General features: G+C 40.5%; 1 long non-coding RNA gene across 1 annotated transcript in view; it reads right to left on the bottom strand.

Moving 5' to 3' along the window:
* The window catches only part of LOC142602003 (uncharacterized), a 74,575-nt gene that overhangs the window by 16,523 nt on the left and 41,758 nt on the right, over positions 1-16,294 (bottom strand). The window lies entirely within an intron of this gene.

Below are 16,294 nucleotides of genomic sequence, written 5' to 3'. Positions count from 1 at the left end.
TATTTGGTTTTGTCTTTGCTATTAAGAAGACTGTACCCATAATTTTCAGAGGCAAGAGACCAAAGCTGTGTGAATTCATTTCCTGCCTCTTTTTTTAATTTACATTATATTAGGTAAAGAATCCCCATACAAAGGAAAGCACAAGTCTGTCCAGAGATCTAACCACACAACAGTCAAAAGCTAAGCAATGTCAGCATACTCTTACACTGTGTTCACAAATCCTTATGCATACAGTTACCTTTTACTGTGTGCGTTGACTAAACCCTTGTACACAGCAAAAGCAAAATACAGAAGAGTCAGTATTGTGGTCTTTTGGCTGATTCAGAAAGCACATCCCACATTTTAGTGTAGAAGCAGATGAAAAAATTGCGAGAGAAATGCACAGGCAGGTCAGGCAGAGGTGACACCACGACAATAAAATAAGGTGCAAAGGGTAGTTTGCAGTGCTAGTCTTTGAGCTCTGTGGCCATCTTCCTAAAGAGCAGCTACAGCTGTCCTCATCTGTAGAGAGTTAAACCAAGAAATGCCCTGAGGGCAAAGACAAGAATCATGATTTTTAAGAAGCTGTGAGAAAAGAAGAAAACAAGTGGTGACATGGTCCAAAAGCAATAGGAGAGAAAGACACAAATAGCGATATTCTGACCCTTATGCAAGGATGGTTTTGTGAGTACAGTGGCAGAGAGAAGAAAGATAGCTGGTTAACATGATCGATTGACAAGTTCTAATGGTGTAGCCAAATCTTTAAAAACAGCTGAGACCAACACAAATAAGGACGTGTTGGACTCCAGGTGCTCAGAAATTACTTTCAGCATAAAGCCCTCAGTGTTTTGCCAAAGAAGTCATTAGCAGTAACGATTGCCATCTTTGCTCAGGTAAAATGACCTCAGAAGTGCTACGGCAGCTATACGCCCAGCAGAGAAGAATGACTTGCAGTGAAATGCAGGCAGGATAAGCTGGCAGCCCTCAAGGGGCTGATTATAATCCACCGTGTGTAGCTTTGCAGTGTAAGCAGTACAGGACAGACCCTTCCAGTCTGTTCTTGCTGTCGTGCGCTCCCAAAACTCCTGGGGTTCCCTGGCAACACTGTCTACATTTGTTCTCAATATAGGTAGCCCTTATACGCACAGCTCCATGGAATATTCCCAGCAGTAATGACTACTTTCCCAAGAAGGTTTTGTGGAATCATATGTGAGCTTGACTTTAGCTGAATTATTCATGCATCGGAAGTTAAACACATGCAGAATCGTGTTTGCAAGAACTGAGCCCAAGTAAGTATCTCTGTGTAGAGAAAAACGCTCTGTTTGCTGCTCTCCTATTTCTGTATTATAGGATACACACTTCATGGCAAATACCAGTGTCCCCTTTTTATTTGGCCAAAATCAAAGTTCTCCTATGCATTCTATTATGAAAGGAAGCATAGATATTTTGTGGAAGGAAGCTATTATGTCACATTATACCTGTAGGAAATTGGAAAACATTTTAGATTTTTTTTTCTCAAAGACATGATTTTCACAGAAGGTACTGGTGTCTTATCTCTAAAAAATTCTAGATTTTCTTGTTGCCACAACTCTCCACCCCACCCCAAAACTGATTTTTATATACATGCTTTTTCAGGCCTGTGCTTACCAGGTAATAAAAAAGTGTTGAAATTTTTATTCTAAAATTAAAATTTCCAAATTATAATGGATTCTTGCCTATAAGAAAAGAACAGTTCTAAAATAGTGAATTCAAGAAACAGAGCAAAAATCTGTGCATTTTGAGGTATCTTAGTGCACCTGCAAAAACTGCACATAGATGGAAAAAACCATTTACAGAGCCACAGCTGATCTTACCCGAGTGCCCATGCTCTCATTAACTTATGAGGGAATTCTATGAGATGGCAGTCCAGAGGCTATTTACATACTTCTCTATTGGTCATCTTGCTTCAGGGTACAAAGCAGGAGCAACCTTAAAGCTAGAAACAAAAAAAAAAAGAATGTAAAAAATATTTCTGCTTGACTGCATCAGCCCTTTCAACCTGTCACCACAGGTGGATGTGAAAAAGGTAGCAGGAGCAACAAAAAGATGCCCCTTGCTTGGCAAGGTGTAATATTGCCAAATCCAAGGACAACACAAAACAAACTCAGGACATCTATTTCTAGCCTGAAAAGTAAACAAGTCCCAGTCCCAGACCATGTGCTGTTGTGCCTTGCATGTTCATTTATCACAGGAGAGAGAGAGTAATGCTGTTCCCCACCTTGCTGTTACCACCCCTACTCCCTACCATTTCCCTATTTTCCACATGCAGATTGACTTCCAAAATGCACTCTGGTCCTGCCGAAAGCATGGCCTGCTTCAGCTGTAGCATTCACTCTCCTGAAGACCCACTGTTCACCATCCTTCCTCTAATGGGAGGTAATTTTGTGGACACACCAGGGAGTGTTGCCTCTCTAGCTAATTTATTCACAGGCTTCTTCAAAACACTAAAAAATAGCTGACAAAGTTCAACAATTTCCTATTCTTGCACTTGCTCAGTCATTTCCCTTTGTGCCAAAATCAACATTATGGCTAGACACAAATTTTGCATATAGTTCTGTTGGCTCTCTCCAAATCTGTCTGTAGACACTTCCGACTCTCTGCAGAGTTAATCACTTCCTTCACACAATCATTGGACAACACTGGATATGATTCTCACCATCCTATTAAAATCTTGATCGTTCTATTTTCAGTGTCAACATCAGCATAAATAGGAGCATTTGCATTTAAGATGGATGTCCAACAGGAAAAATAAGAAAACTGCTTTCCATTAACTTTGTCATTCTTGGCACAATGCACAGCTGTGACTCCCCAAATTTATGGGTTAAGTTCTATTGTCTTAAAAAAAAAAAACTTGAAAAATCATATCTCATTTTTGTGCACATTTATTTTAGGCCACAATACATTTAAATATTACTAGATTCTATAGAAAAATAAATCCTCAAAGGAACCACTGATACTTGGTCATAAAAAAGAGAGAGAGGAAAAGAGAGAGTGCTAACAGTTTCTAGGATGTTGGAGATTTAAGTTTAGATTTGTCATTGGAATTAGGAAGATGGCTCTGTGCACTGGGCTATCATCTCCTCTGCAACTGCATTTCATCTTCACTAGAAACTCCATTCTGGATCTACACCATCTTCCTAACAAAACTATAACTGAAAGTAGCAAAAGTCTGCAAAAGATTTTGATTGCAACAAATTAATTTCTCAGGTTGTTTCTTCATCAGAGAGCAAAACATCTCCATTTGTTAACTTTTCAAAAGTGGGTATGATTTCTAGATAATCGTAGAATTACAGAATCACAGAATAGTTTGGGTTGGAAGGGACCTCAAAGATCATCTAGTTCCAACCCCCCTGCTGCGGGCAGGGATACCCTCCACTAGACCACGTTGCCCAAAGCCTCATCCAGCCTGGCCTTGAACACTTCCAGGGAGGGGGCATCCACAACTTCTCTGGGCAACCTGTTCCAGTGCCTCATCATAAAAAATTTCTTCTTTATATCTAATCTAAAATCTATCCTCCTTCAATTTAAGGCCATTACCCCTTGTCCTATCACTCCATGCCCTTGTAAACAGCCCCTCCCCAGCTTTCTTGTAGGCCCCTTGAGGTACTTGAAGGCTACTATAAGGTCTCCCCAGAGCCTTCTCTTCTCCAGGCTGAACATCCCCAACTCTCTCAGCCTGTCTTCTTTGGAGAGGTGCTCCAGCCCTCTGATCAGCTTCGTGGCCCTCCTCTGGACTCGCTCCAACAGTTCCATGTCCTTCTTATATTGGGGTCTGCAGAGCTGGATGCAGTACTGCAGGTGGGAGTCTCACAAGAGCAGAGTAGAGGGGCAGAATCACCTCCCTTGACCTGCTCGTCATGCTGCTTTTGATGCAGCCCAGGACATGGTTGGCTTTCTTGGCTGCAAGCGCACATTGCCAGGTCATGTTGAGCTTCTCATGCATCAGAATGAAATACAGTGAGGTCGCCATTAGTATTTCTCCATGAGTATTCCAGGTTCTAAAAATTACAACATACAGGAGATACATCATAACTCACATCTTCATCTTTTTGGTATGCCAATGGCCTGTGCTGACAGACTTGACTTTAATCCAACTGATTTAAGTCTGACATGCCTGTTAATTGTTATCTGGGCTACTATTGACCATGAGACAAAGTTCAGCCTTTTTAGAAACAACTTTTAAAAGTACAAAATATTTTGAGAAGCAAACAGAGGAAATGAATGAAGTGGCACAATTGGTAGATGTCAGTGCACAAGCGTTTCAGAGAGTGCTCCAGATGGAGGGGAAGAGACTATAGTTCTGGCTTACAAGAACCATGGTGACCACAAACCCTACAAACCAACCAGCTCCTGAGGTGCTCCAGGCCCTTCTGAAGCTCCAGATATCTGCAAAGTAGATAATCTGCTCTGGATTAACTTTATGCAAGTGTTTCTTATTGGATAGGGAAAGCTCGGTCAGCATGACATAGAGCCTTGCATATCTACCTCAGTAGAAGCAGCTGTTGCTTGTTGCAGGCACAGACCCAGCCAAATATCAGAAAGAACTATGATATCTCCTGCATTATCACTTGTGTTGTGTTTGTGTGGCAAGGTTTTGGTAGCGGGGGGGCTACAGGGGTGGCTTCTGTGAGAAGCTGCTAGAAGCTTCCCCTGAGTCTGATAGAGCCAATGCCAGCCGGCTCCAAGACGGACCTGCTGGTAGCCAAGGCCAAGCCAATCAGTACCTCTGTGATAACATATTTAAGAAAGAGAAAAACAGTTAGAGAGCGCTTTTGCAGCCAGAGAGAGGAGTGAGAAGATGTAAGAAACTCTGCAGACACCAAGGTCAGTGCAGAAGGAGGGGCAGGAGGTGCTCCAGGCGCTGGAGCAGAGATCCCCCTGCAGCCCACGGTGAAGACCATGGTGAAGCAGGCTGTCCCCCTGCAGCCCATGGAGAGAGGATGAGGGGGTGTAGAGATTCCACCTGCAGCCCGTGGAGGACCCCATGCCAGAGCAGGTGGAGGCACCTGAAGGAGGCTGTGGCCGGTGGGAAGCCCGCGCTGGAGCAAGTTCCTGGCAGAACCTGTGGATCTGTGGAGAGAGGAGCCCATGCCAGAGCAGGTTTGCTGGCAGGACTTGTGACCCTGTGGGGGACCCCACGCTGGAGCAGTCTGCTCATGAAGGTCTGCACCCCATGGAAGAGACCCACACTGGAGCAGTTCGTGAAGGACTGTAGCCCGTGGGAAGGACTCACGTTGGAGAATGTCGTGAAGGACTGTCTCCCGTGGGAGGGACTTTTCTTCCTCTGACATTATTTCTTAACCTCTCTTACCTCACACTTTCTGCAAAGCCAGCAATGACAACTACTTCTTTGGATCTTTCCCTCAACCCATTCTCTGACCTTCGTAAAGGCTATCCCCACCTGAGGGCTGTCAAAATTTTCTGACATCCCAAAACCACTCCATACTGCCTTTTCTTAGAAGGTCTTGGAGAATTTCCATTTTCTACCCAACTCACAAATACCAGTTCCCATCAGTACTGTCATACCATGCCTCTTTTTGTAGCACATATGGCTATCCCTGATTTCCAACTTGTGGGGTTTGCCTACTTTTTAAGCTTTTAGCTTTTAGGTTAGGGAAGGAGTGTTGGTTTGGATCTTGGACAGTTTCAAACTCATAGCTGATATTTATCAAGATAGAAATAACAGTCTGCATTTTTATGGGAAGAATGCACACAAAAGGTCAGAGTCTATTGCCCTGCATCTTAGCTCAAGTCTTCAGCTGCCATAGGTTTGCAGAAGCCAGAATCAGTCTCACCCAAGGACAGTCTTCCTTCCGTGGTAGAGTGGCTCACACCAAGTTCCAGCCAGGACTCCATCCTGGGGCAGAGAAGTGCCTTTCTCTGCGTATTTCAGCACTTCCTCTTCTGTCTGGAACTTCTAAGGCATCATAAAGAAGGAATGTAGTAGTGGTTGTGAAAGCTGACTGAAGTTTTTTACCTAAAAATGACTTGGTGTGTCAATGCTAGCTATATTTGGCACTTTCCTTATGGCCCAGGTTATTTGAAGATGTGGCTACATGACACGTCAAGAACTCAAAACTAATTTTTATTTTCAGTTTTCTGGGAAAAAAAAGGTCAAAAAATTTTCTCCAAATGAACATCTCAGGCTCAGAAAACAATGAAAATCTCCCCTCCATTTTTTGAAAAAAATTTTATAATGAAGTCATGTGTTTTTTCAACTTACCACAGTTTTTGAGGGCTGATGCGTGAAGGATGGACATTTTGAGCTGGCAAGGGTATGCTCAGTAGACAATAAGTAGCAGTTTAACATATGCGCTGATGTGTATGTAGTAGGCCTTCGTACTGCCATGGCCCAAGTAGACCAAAAATACACTTTGGCATTAGAATGAGAAGTATCTACATACATATTAAAACTCCAACAACAAACTATCTATGTATGTGTGCACATACTTATCTGGATATATTAATTTTCTATAAGACAGATGCCCACATACTAAGTAATTGGTACTTCATTTATATTTCTAACAGAGAAATATTATTGTTGCATTAGGAAGTCTAAAGTACAGAATGCTGGGAAAGTACAATGTAGAGATATGTGTACATTGGTCCTATTCTGAAATTCTTTTTGCAGCCATAATTGGTCATTGTTAGAGGCATGACGCTAAGCTAGCTGGACCTTTGATTTTATCAAATATTTTCATTGTTATGTCCTTAAATAAAATAACATTTTCTATAGAAGAAAAGTTCTCAGGAATGCATCAGGTTGCAAAAGATAAATCATCTGGTGAGGATTGAAATTAACCCAGCCCTTACAGGAGGCACTCTTAGGATGAACAGTGCAAAAGTATCATTGGTTGTACACGGATACACGAGTAGAGCAAAATACCAAGAAGGACTTGGATCTACAGAATCAAATTCTTTTTTTAGTTAAAGAATGCTGCATTGTATAGCAATACACTGTAATATGTAGGAGGGTGAATGGCTTCCTTTGTGCTTCTCCACTTGAGCAGTATAGCACAAAGTATTTAGCACATATTTTGAGAATGGTTACAGCTGTGTCGGATTTTCATTTTCTGATAATGTTAAAAGGAAAATATATAAGCTTATACTTGTGGAGGACTATCATTTATTTCTAGTTCCTTGGGGCATTCATGACTTATTTCAGAAGACAGAGAAATAGCTTTCTGGTTTGTACCTTAGAAAATGATTAATTCACCTAAGGATTCCAGCTGTCCAGCTGGACCTAATTTGAGTCGCTAGTTATCATGGTCATTTCTCTTTGTGTAAGTGGAGATTATCGGACCATCTCACGTCTTGGATTCTGGTCTGCTAGCACTTCACAGTCTATTTCAATAACAGTATTAAGCTTGGCTCTACAGCTCCCTGACCTTTCTTTGAAGAATATTTGCAGGGATGAATAAATAACAGAAGAAAGGCTTGTGATAATGGTACTTGTGGCAAATACTACAGAGCAAAGCAGCAGGAAATGCTCTTGTTTCACCCTCCGGTTGCATATCCCTTTAAGCAGCCAGCTCAAGTGAGGTCATACAATCTGCTGACCAGCTGGCATTCCCACATCAAGTTTCTTTTAAAAAGTATCATTTAGACTCATGCCAGCTGCTGCTGTCATTACTTTTTTTACAGTCATTGCAATTCTGCTTTGACTGAAGTCCAAAAGCAAGACTGTTAATTCAAAAATACTTGATTTTGATTAAAGTATAGAAATGCTCAACAAATTCATTCATAAATTCACAGGTAGAATTGCAGAACTTCAAACACCAAGTAATAGCTAAGAACTTTTACTAACACTGCTGTTCCATACTTGTTAAGTTACTGGAAGACATTGTAAAGGAGCATAATGTCTGATACTTGGATTATGTGAAGATTTATTTCATGTCTAAATGTAAACAAATTCATCTATACTGTCCCTTCAGTTTTAAAAATTCTGTTAAAGAATAGCCTGCCTCTTGCAAATGGAACTCTTCTATTTCACATGTATATTCTTCACTCACAGAATGATGATAGTAGTATAAAACTGAAAATTCATGCCAATATACAAGGAGGGGAGAGTTTACACCCTGTTCATCTCATCAGTGCTACTTCATGATGTCCAGATAACTATAAAAACAGATTTTTGTTTCTTTAAGCATCAAGACTTTAGGCATTTCTCAGTATAATTTCATGTTAGTATCAAAGTCAAGCACACATATTTTGCATATAAAAGTGGTACCTTTTTAACAACTATCACGTCAAAGAGAAAAGGTGTAGCTGATGGGTCTCATGAGGATGACAAATCTACTTCCATAAATCACTGAATGAGACTAATATGATATTTGTAAGGAGACTACCACTTTGATTATGTACAACTTTGTGTGGAAAGCACAAAGATGTGGCACTTACTAATTATATTAATGGTAGCACAGTGCAGACTTAAAAATTGTCTTCATGACTATTTTCATTAGCCAGCTGCAAAAGATTTCACTTTGGTGCAATTATGCTATGTTCTGGTTTTGTATTTACTTTCGTATACATTTCTATCAAGTCAGTGATTCATCAGTAATGGATTAGCAAGACAATATTTGTATATTGTATCCACAGAGTAGGGGCAGGATAAAAGAGAGAGAAATGCACTAAAGAGGTAGAATTCAGACTTGGATTAACATTAAGCTTCAGGACAGAACTGAAGTTCAGCTTTGTGCTGGAGGCTAAGCTCTAAGATATTACCCAACAATACCAAAAATCTCACAGGCTGTCTCAGTAAAGTTTCAACTCACAACTACAAAAACCTCAGAAACTCCTAATATTTTCACTTTCTTGATCTATCACACCTCTAATTCATATAAACCAGCATCACACTGTAAAATTAATGAGTTACATCAATGTACACTATTCTGGAAAACTGTATGCCTTTAAGTTTTGGATTCAGTCATAAACAAGCGTGAAAGCAGGTTGGATCCGAACTGTTTAAATAGAACTGAAACGCCATTCTGCCCCATTTTCCTGCCTTGGAAATCTCCTCTTCCAAATTCTGCTTGAGCATCCCGCCCTTAAAGTCCCTGAAAAACAGAGACTGAGGTTACAAGGACATCCTCTTTTGCATCCCAGAACAGGCTTCAGAAAACTGCCATGACTTTTCAGCTTTCAACTGAAAACACTGGCTTTTTCCTTGCCTCTCTCTCTATTCTCTAGAATATTTTAATTCTGTAGCAATGTTATTTAACTTGGTAAAGTGTTTGTTTGGGGCAGTACATGGAATGAAAGACATTATAGAACTTAACATTCTATACTATTGCCTCATACTTCTCCGAATAGATAATATCGTTGACACAAGTGGCTGAACAAAAAAAAAGTCATGAGAACTGAAGATGTGTGGGCACTGAAATATTTCAAGAATTGAATAATACTTTCCTTTCTCTGTTTAGTCTGACAGATGACAATGTGTCTTGAACACTTCAGGACTGAATGACAGAGAAGATGAAAAAGCCATTTGAGAAATGCCTTTTTTATTCCAAATACTTCACTTTGCATTTCAAGAGTGTGCCCAAGTTGGGCATAATGTTTCTTTCACTTATGGCAATGTATAATCCACAGAAATGGTAGTAGTCACAGTTCAGTCCCATCCTCCCTCCCCTGCAAATAATGACTGCAAGTTTACACTGGTCTTTGGGAACAGTGATCTTTCAGGAAATGTTATTTTATTGTAACTTCTAATTGTGAATTTCAATTATATTTGTAATTGGAGAAGCCTGCGGTTTTTCTTAGGATGGGGAAATCTCTAGCATTTCTAGTAGCCAAAAATCTTCAGACTTCTAGGAAATGTCCAGACTTCTTTAACTGTGCAAACTAGGGCCAGACTATGAAACTCCTCCTTGAGTGAAGCCAGCAAGACTCTGCTCACAACGGAGAACAGTTTAGCAGTGTAAGTTGCTCAGAGATGGTCTCTTAATTTTGCATAAGTCCAGGAAATAAGATAAACATTTTACTTATATTTGTTTATTGCACCCCTTGTCCTGTCGGGTGCAGACCATGGTCTCCCTATGGCAAGCAGTGGGATGTGCGTGGTTCCCTCTGCGCACACAGCCTCGGAACTCAGTGGCTGCCTACAGCACCCCATGGACCAGCTGTCCTGTGTGGACAGACTGCACGGTGAGCAAGGGCAGAAGGTGTGGGTCTTGTCCTCACTCACTGAAGATACACAGAGCAGCAGCCGAAATGAAACAGAAAAATGGCAGTTTACCTGCTGAAAGTACAGCAACAATGGCTGGAGAACAGTTGTTGGAGGTACTAGATGAAGACCTCCATCCTCTCTACTCAAATAGCAACCTGGTTTATGTTTTGTTTTAGCATTACCATTCTATCTAAAGATAAAAGATAACACATTATGCTATAACAATGACACGTGCAATGATGTGTGCAAGCTTACAAAGATTTATCCAGAATGAAGGACTTTGGATTAGGGAAAATACAATATTTTCCTGAACCACACTGAAACCAACATCTTCTTAGGTTTCTCATAAGCTCAAGAGTCCAAACAAATGTATTTAGAAACCACATTTTCTGTGCTGCCTCCAAAAACATCTTCCCTGAGCTTGCAGCTGCTGAATGAAATTGATATTCCACACAGTGTCATCAGCTGGCATAGGCTGATCCAGATGGATGGGCTGCTCTGAAGTCTAATAGCCCAGAAACCTCCTTCAGGGATGCCCCATGGGAGGCAATCTGGAAGTCATGGGAATCATACTAGAGTCAGTAGTCCCAAGGTCCTGGCTATCTGAAATCAAGGACTTTCAAAGCTATTATGGTCAATTTTAATGCAAATTCCCTGTAGTACTGGTGAATTTTAAGATTAAGGAAAGATAAATGTCTGAAAAATTATGTGAATTTCAATTTCAGACCAAATATGTTTTGTCCTTGATATGTCATTTACTATACTCTTAGCAGATCTTCCACATCAAAAATGTTACAGAAACCATAAATGCTACAAGTTATTTTAAGAATCCACCTTCAATTTGGCTAAGACTTTAATTTTCTAACACTCTACAATATTATCTTAAGGATGTATCTATTTCAAGACAGCATTTTTTATAAAAGTGGCAGCACTGCATTTGCAAGAGTTATATGGAAAGGCAGATCACCTGGCTTGAGATATGTCTTGTAAAAACTGCTTTTCCTTTGCAGTGCAGTGTGCAACAGGGACTAGATGAGTCAAGTTATAGAAGTTTTCCTTTCTAATAAAATTGAAGTTTGGCATGGAAAATTATCACATGAACAAATGAGAGCTTAAAGCTTAATAGAAAATTTTCAAGGAACTCAGGGAAATTGCCTATCCTATTCCTAAAGACAAGTGACTAAACCCAAAATAATACAAATATATTTTCTTATGACCTAATTTGTAATGATTTTAAATTGCTTATAAATGCATGGGTAAAATTTATTTTTAAACAAAGACATCTCTAAAAACTTTAGACATTTAAAATATTTTACACACTGTTGTAGTCGCTTGCTACATGTGATCAGTTTTAAGTGGACTATACTTTGTTTTAATATGACCGTGTACATTGCTGACACCTTAAAAGCACTGATTACAGTCATTGCCTCTGACATTTCAGCAGCCTTGACAGAATTTGTAAGAAATACAATGTTTTTATTTAAGGGGCAATTTGTCCCCAAGAAGAACAATATTTGCATTAAGGCAGGGTCTTATAAAATAGCAAATCTAACACCTTTTTTTTCTGTCCCCACCCCTGGCTCCACAACAGGAAGCCATGAAGGGACTCTACCATGGGACAGGGGAGTCCATGCCTACAGCTTGTGCGTGCGGGGTGGCCAGGCCTGTGCTCCAGATCCAAAAAGCCCCGTTCAAAACTTGCAGCGCTGTAAGTCTTGGCTCCGCAGTAGGAGCCCGAGCCCCCTTCCAGCAGGGTGCTGAAGTCCAGACGGGCTGCAGACCTGGAATGCGCAGCCCTGCCCTGGAAGGGCTCCTGTGGCTACCTAACCCAGAGCTGCAGATGCTGCCTGGCAGCGTTACATCTGGCCAGGTTCAGAATCCAGGTCAGGTTCAAATTCTCTGAAAGTTTGTTAAATCTGAGACATTTTGGACAAAACATTCAAGACTCAACAAAAAGGCATTTTAAAATTACATTCTTTCACTGTGCAATTCACAACAAATACTAACTGTGAGTTAGCTCATTATATAAACAGCAAAGGGTTGAATTCTGGCTGCCTTCAGTACCTCTAGTCTATTGCTCTTTCTAGCCAGAGTATCAGTCTCTAGTGTGGTGCTAATTAAGCTTCTTTCTCTTGATACTTATGGAATGTTATCACGTCGTCTGATTTTTTTTTTTTACCATCACTAATAGATACTATTCCCTACAAAACCCTCTGACACAGGAAAATAATTATCCTCATTTTGAAGCCAAGGGATGAAATGCTAGCCGTAACTTACACGGTTGGTACAGGATATCTGTGGATGCACCAGAACATTAACCTGATTTCTGGAGTCTCCGTCCCTATCAACTATGCTGACCTTAACCTCTATTTCCATCTTTTTTCCCCTTACTGCAGCAGTACAGTCTCAATGCCACATTTTTGTCTTTCAGCTGCATGTATTTAATTATGAGTCACTATCCCAAAAGAAGAACAAAGTGATTATAATTCCATGTGAATTTGCAGAATGTTTATCTGGTTATAGATACATGAATGAAAATAATGTATGAGCATATAAATAGAAAATAAAAGCTTTATTGTGGCTTCTTTGAAAGTCTGGAATGCATCTTAGAAGACAAAAAGGAAATCAAAAAAATCTTTATTCCAGCTGATAAATGTTTGTTCTCTCAAGTTTTTAATCCATGGCAGAGAAGGATAAGGAAACAAACCCACCACCAGTGGCTAAACCTATTAGCTCCATTTTTATTTTAGGCATAAGAATATTTAAAGAAAAAAATCCAAAAATGAGGTATAAAGGTATTTAATTAAGCAGCACATAAATGAAAATAGTTGATTTATGAGTGCTACATGCTGAATTATTTTGAGTATTGACGTGATCCTTAATATTATTATTTTGCCAGAAATATAACAGGTTTTTAATTTCTGTTAGCTGAATGTGGATTTTGAAATACGATCACTTCCTACAGAGCTGGTTTTGAGGGTCAGAAAAACACAAACTACATTCTCAGGCCATCTTCTCTTTCCTTGCATTACACAATGTTTCCCTAGCAGATGAAGGGTCCCCTTGAGGAACTTTCCAGACCTGCTTTCTGTGATTGTGGCTTCAGTTATCCCATACGCCAGATAAGCACTATCTCCAAAATCTGGGAAAACATCTCATTCTTAGTTTGAGAGTAGAGGTAAAGAGGACTTCCAGGAAAGAAACAAAGCCAAAGTGCTGAACCAGTGCTAGAGTATTTCCCACTAAGACGTAGAGATGAGGGGCCTGACATGACTTTGTAGGTACCTACACTTTAGTAGTTTCCATACAAGTTTAATTCTTTATTCTGTTCACCCAGGGCCCTCTGGGGAGATAAGCACATCGTTGCCACATGTGTGGGGTGGGAGATTTTGTGGAGCTTCAGTACCACCCCTCCTCAGTGACCCCCACTGCTCCCCTTTCCTGTGCTGCAGATAGGACATTCAGGAGCAGAACCTTTTGTTCTAGGAGAGGAAGGGCTACAGCAAGCCCTAATCCTCTGTTTGTGGCATCACAACAGTATCCACAGCAACTAAATGTGATGTGATACAGAAAGGAATGTGACTTCAAGTGCCAGCAGCTGATGAATGACTGAGGAGCAAAAATCCTGTTGTCATGCAGATACCCCCAGCAATGGTATATGTATGAGGCAAACTAAATACACACATCTGAAATACGCACAGGAAAAGGTTGTTTTCTGGGAAGTGTCATTTCTGCCTCAGGATATGCTTTAGTCACCACAACAAAACACTCTGAGGGATGGTGCAAGCCAAAGATGGTAACAGAGTCCCCAAGGAACCTCTTGTCAATCACTGGCTGGCTATTTATTTAAAAGGGCAGTGAAAAATATAAGTAACTACATCAATTTTCTGCATTTTTTCTGTTTTCAGAGTTCACTTATTATCTGTGTTCAAAAACCAATACAGATGAGAAAACCAAGGATAAACCTGAAGCCTGGAGTGCAGTAAACTGCTTAGAAGTTGGCCCTGGGACTTGCGATTCGGGAAAGTTCTTTTCCCAGACCCACCTCAGATTTGCCTTAAGAGTATGACAAAGACCTTTTTGTTGTGTCTCTACAATACCTAGCACAATGGGGCCCTGATCCATGACTGGAGCCTCTAGGCATTGCCACAGTACAAACAAAAAACAATAGCTAGCAGCCAAAGACATTGCTGGGAATTGCTCAGTAGGCAAGCAAGCTTCTTATAGAAATGTGTGCTCTGAGCATTTATTCAGTTCACGCAGCCTGGGGTTTCAGAACATTCTTTGTTGAAAAAAGCAACCATTGGAAATATCCCCTTGTCCCAGAATCAGGGCCAAGAAGGTGGAAGATATTAGAGTCACTTCTCCTTGCGTATTACAGCACTGAAACGGTCTTCAAGGAAGTGAGTTCGGTGTGTGTTTGACCAAGGAATGCTCCAATAATGTCACAACAATTACGTAAAACATGCATGCTTAGAGCAAACACATAGCATGAAATCTTTACATGACACGTCTACCTATTTATGTGGTACATAAATAGATACGAATGAAAAAAAAATCTGCTGGTTCAGGCATTGGGCTGGTACACTGAACACTTCCACCTGATTCCTGGCTCTAGCACACATACTTGCATGCCCTTTGGCAATTAACTTCATATATCTTTCTTTTCCTCCTTAAAACAAAAGAAAAACAAGAATACTTTTCCTGCCTCACAGGCATCATGAAGATTCCCAAGCACTTTTAAACATTCAGATGCTGCTGAGATGAGGCCAAAAAGATATGTAGAAACCTGGACATCCCTGAACTTTGAGATGAGCACTCAAGTTGCGGTTATACAGAAAATAATTCTCAGATTGCATTGCTTCTACTGCGTTTTTTCCCCTAAACATGGATGGGTCTGGCTTCAAAAGTATTACATTATTTCAGTAATTCCCCAGCTCCATTAATTTTTGCCATTCTTCAATAGTTAGAAAACAGTGTCAGTTTTAATGAGTACAGATTGTGTGAAAGCTGAGGAATAACCTTGACTTTTGAAAAATACATCTGTCTGTCTGTGTCCAGGTCTGTACCCACAGGGAGAATATTCAACTTACTCTTTCTGGATCATTAGGTGTATTACACACCAAGTCTAACACAAGTTTTTTAGTTAAATCGCATCAGCGGAGCCCCTTTCTGGAGTGCCTTTGGTGCTGGATTTAAGCCAGCACAGACTGGGTAGGGCTACACTCTGGTTCTCGCACTTCAATTTTGCCAGTGTTTTTCATATGAAGAAAACTCTGTCTTGACATTAGATTTTACACCATGACTTTTGTTTATTTCTGTCTGGAACAAACTCTGTAAACAAAGTCAATATATTTTATCAGACTAACTAGCAGGCAAGCTTTCAGGCACACAAGTCATTCTTCAAGCCTTTTTTTCACTCTCACATTGTAGACTTCATCTGACTCGGTCATTTCTTATAGGTAAAAAAGACATTTCAAAAAAGCAATTCCCTGTTGCTGCAGCTGCCATCCACTTGGCCAAAAAGATGAAAATGTGGCAAACATCACTTCCCTATGTTAGAGTTGGAGAAACACAGAGACGCAAGTGGGCCAACCTGCCTAATGCCACACAAACTCAGCTGTAGAAAGAAGTAGCAGCACCCTTGCTCTAAGCACTCTTTTTCACTGTCTTGAGCAAGAAATTCTTCACGTGAAAAACTATGAGCCTTGCTCATCCTGTTTCTCATATACCAAGAATTTCTTTAATTCATATGGATATATACAAAACATTTTTCCCGTCTTACTGAAAGAGACACCGAAGCTGAAATTCTTTTCCCAACAGTTAGCTGTTTTCCCACCCACCCAGCTGTTCTTCCTGTCTCCCACTTATTTCTTTCACAACAGAGTCATCTGACATGACTGATATCCTTTGGGTATCTGGCCTCCCTCTGCAGCTACCTCTGGCCTTTAGGTTCTGCAGAGAACAGCTCAGGTATTTGCAGAAAGTTCAGGCAGCAGATGGGGAACGTGGTTATCAGCAGAGTTACGTACGATCACAACTGTGATGGAAGGAGCGGGGAGTTGCACTGGTTCTCCTGTTACATATGGGGGCTGCACCACTGGGTAA

The sequence above is a fragment of the Balearica regulorum genome, chromosome 5 (assembly GCF_011004875.1).
Source record: "Balearica regulorum gibbericeps isolate bBalReg1 chromosome 5, bBalReg1.pri, whole genome shotgun sequence".
Lineage (NCBI taxonomy): Eukaryota > Metazoa > Chordata > Aves > Gruiformes > Gruidae > Balearica > Balearica regulorum.
Note: the sequence above shows the minus strand (reverse complement) of the source record. Positions and strands in the feature narration are given on the sequence as shown.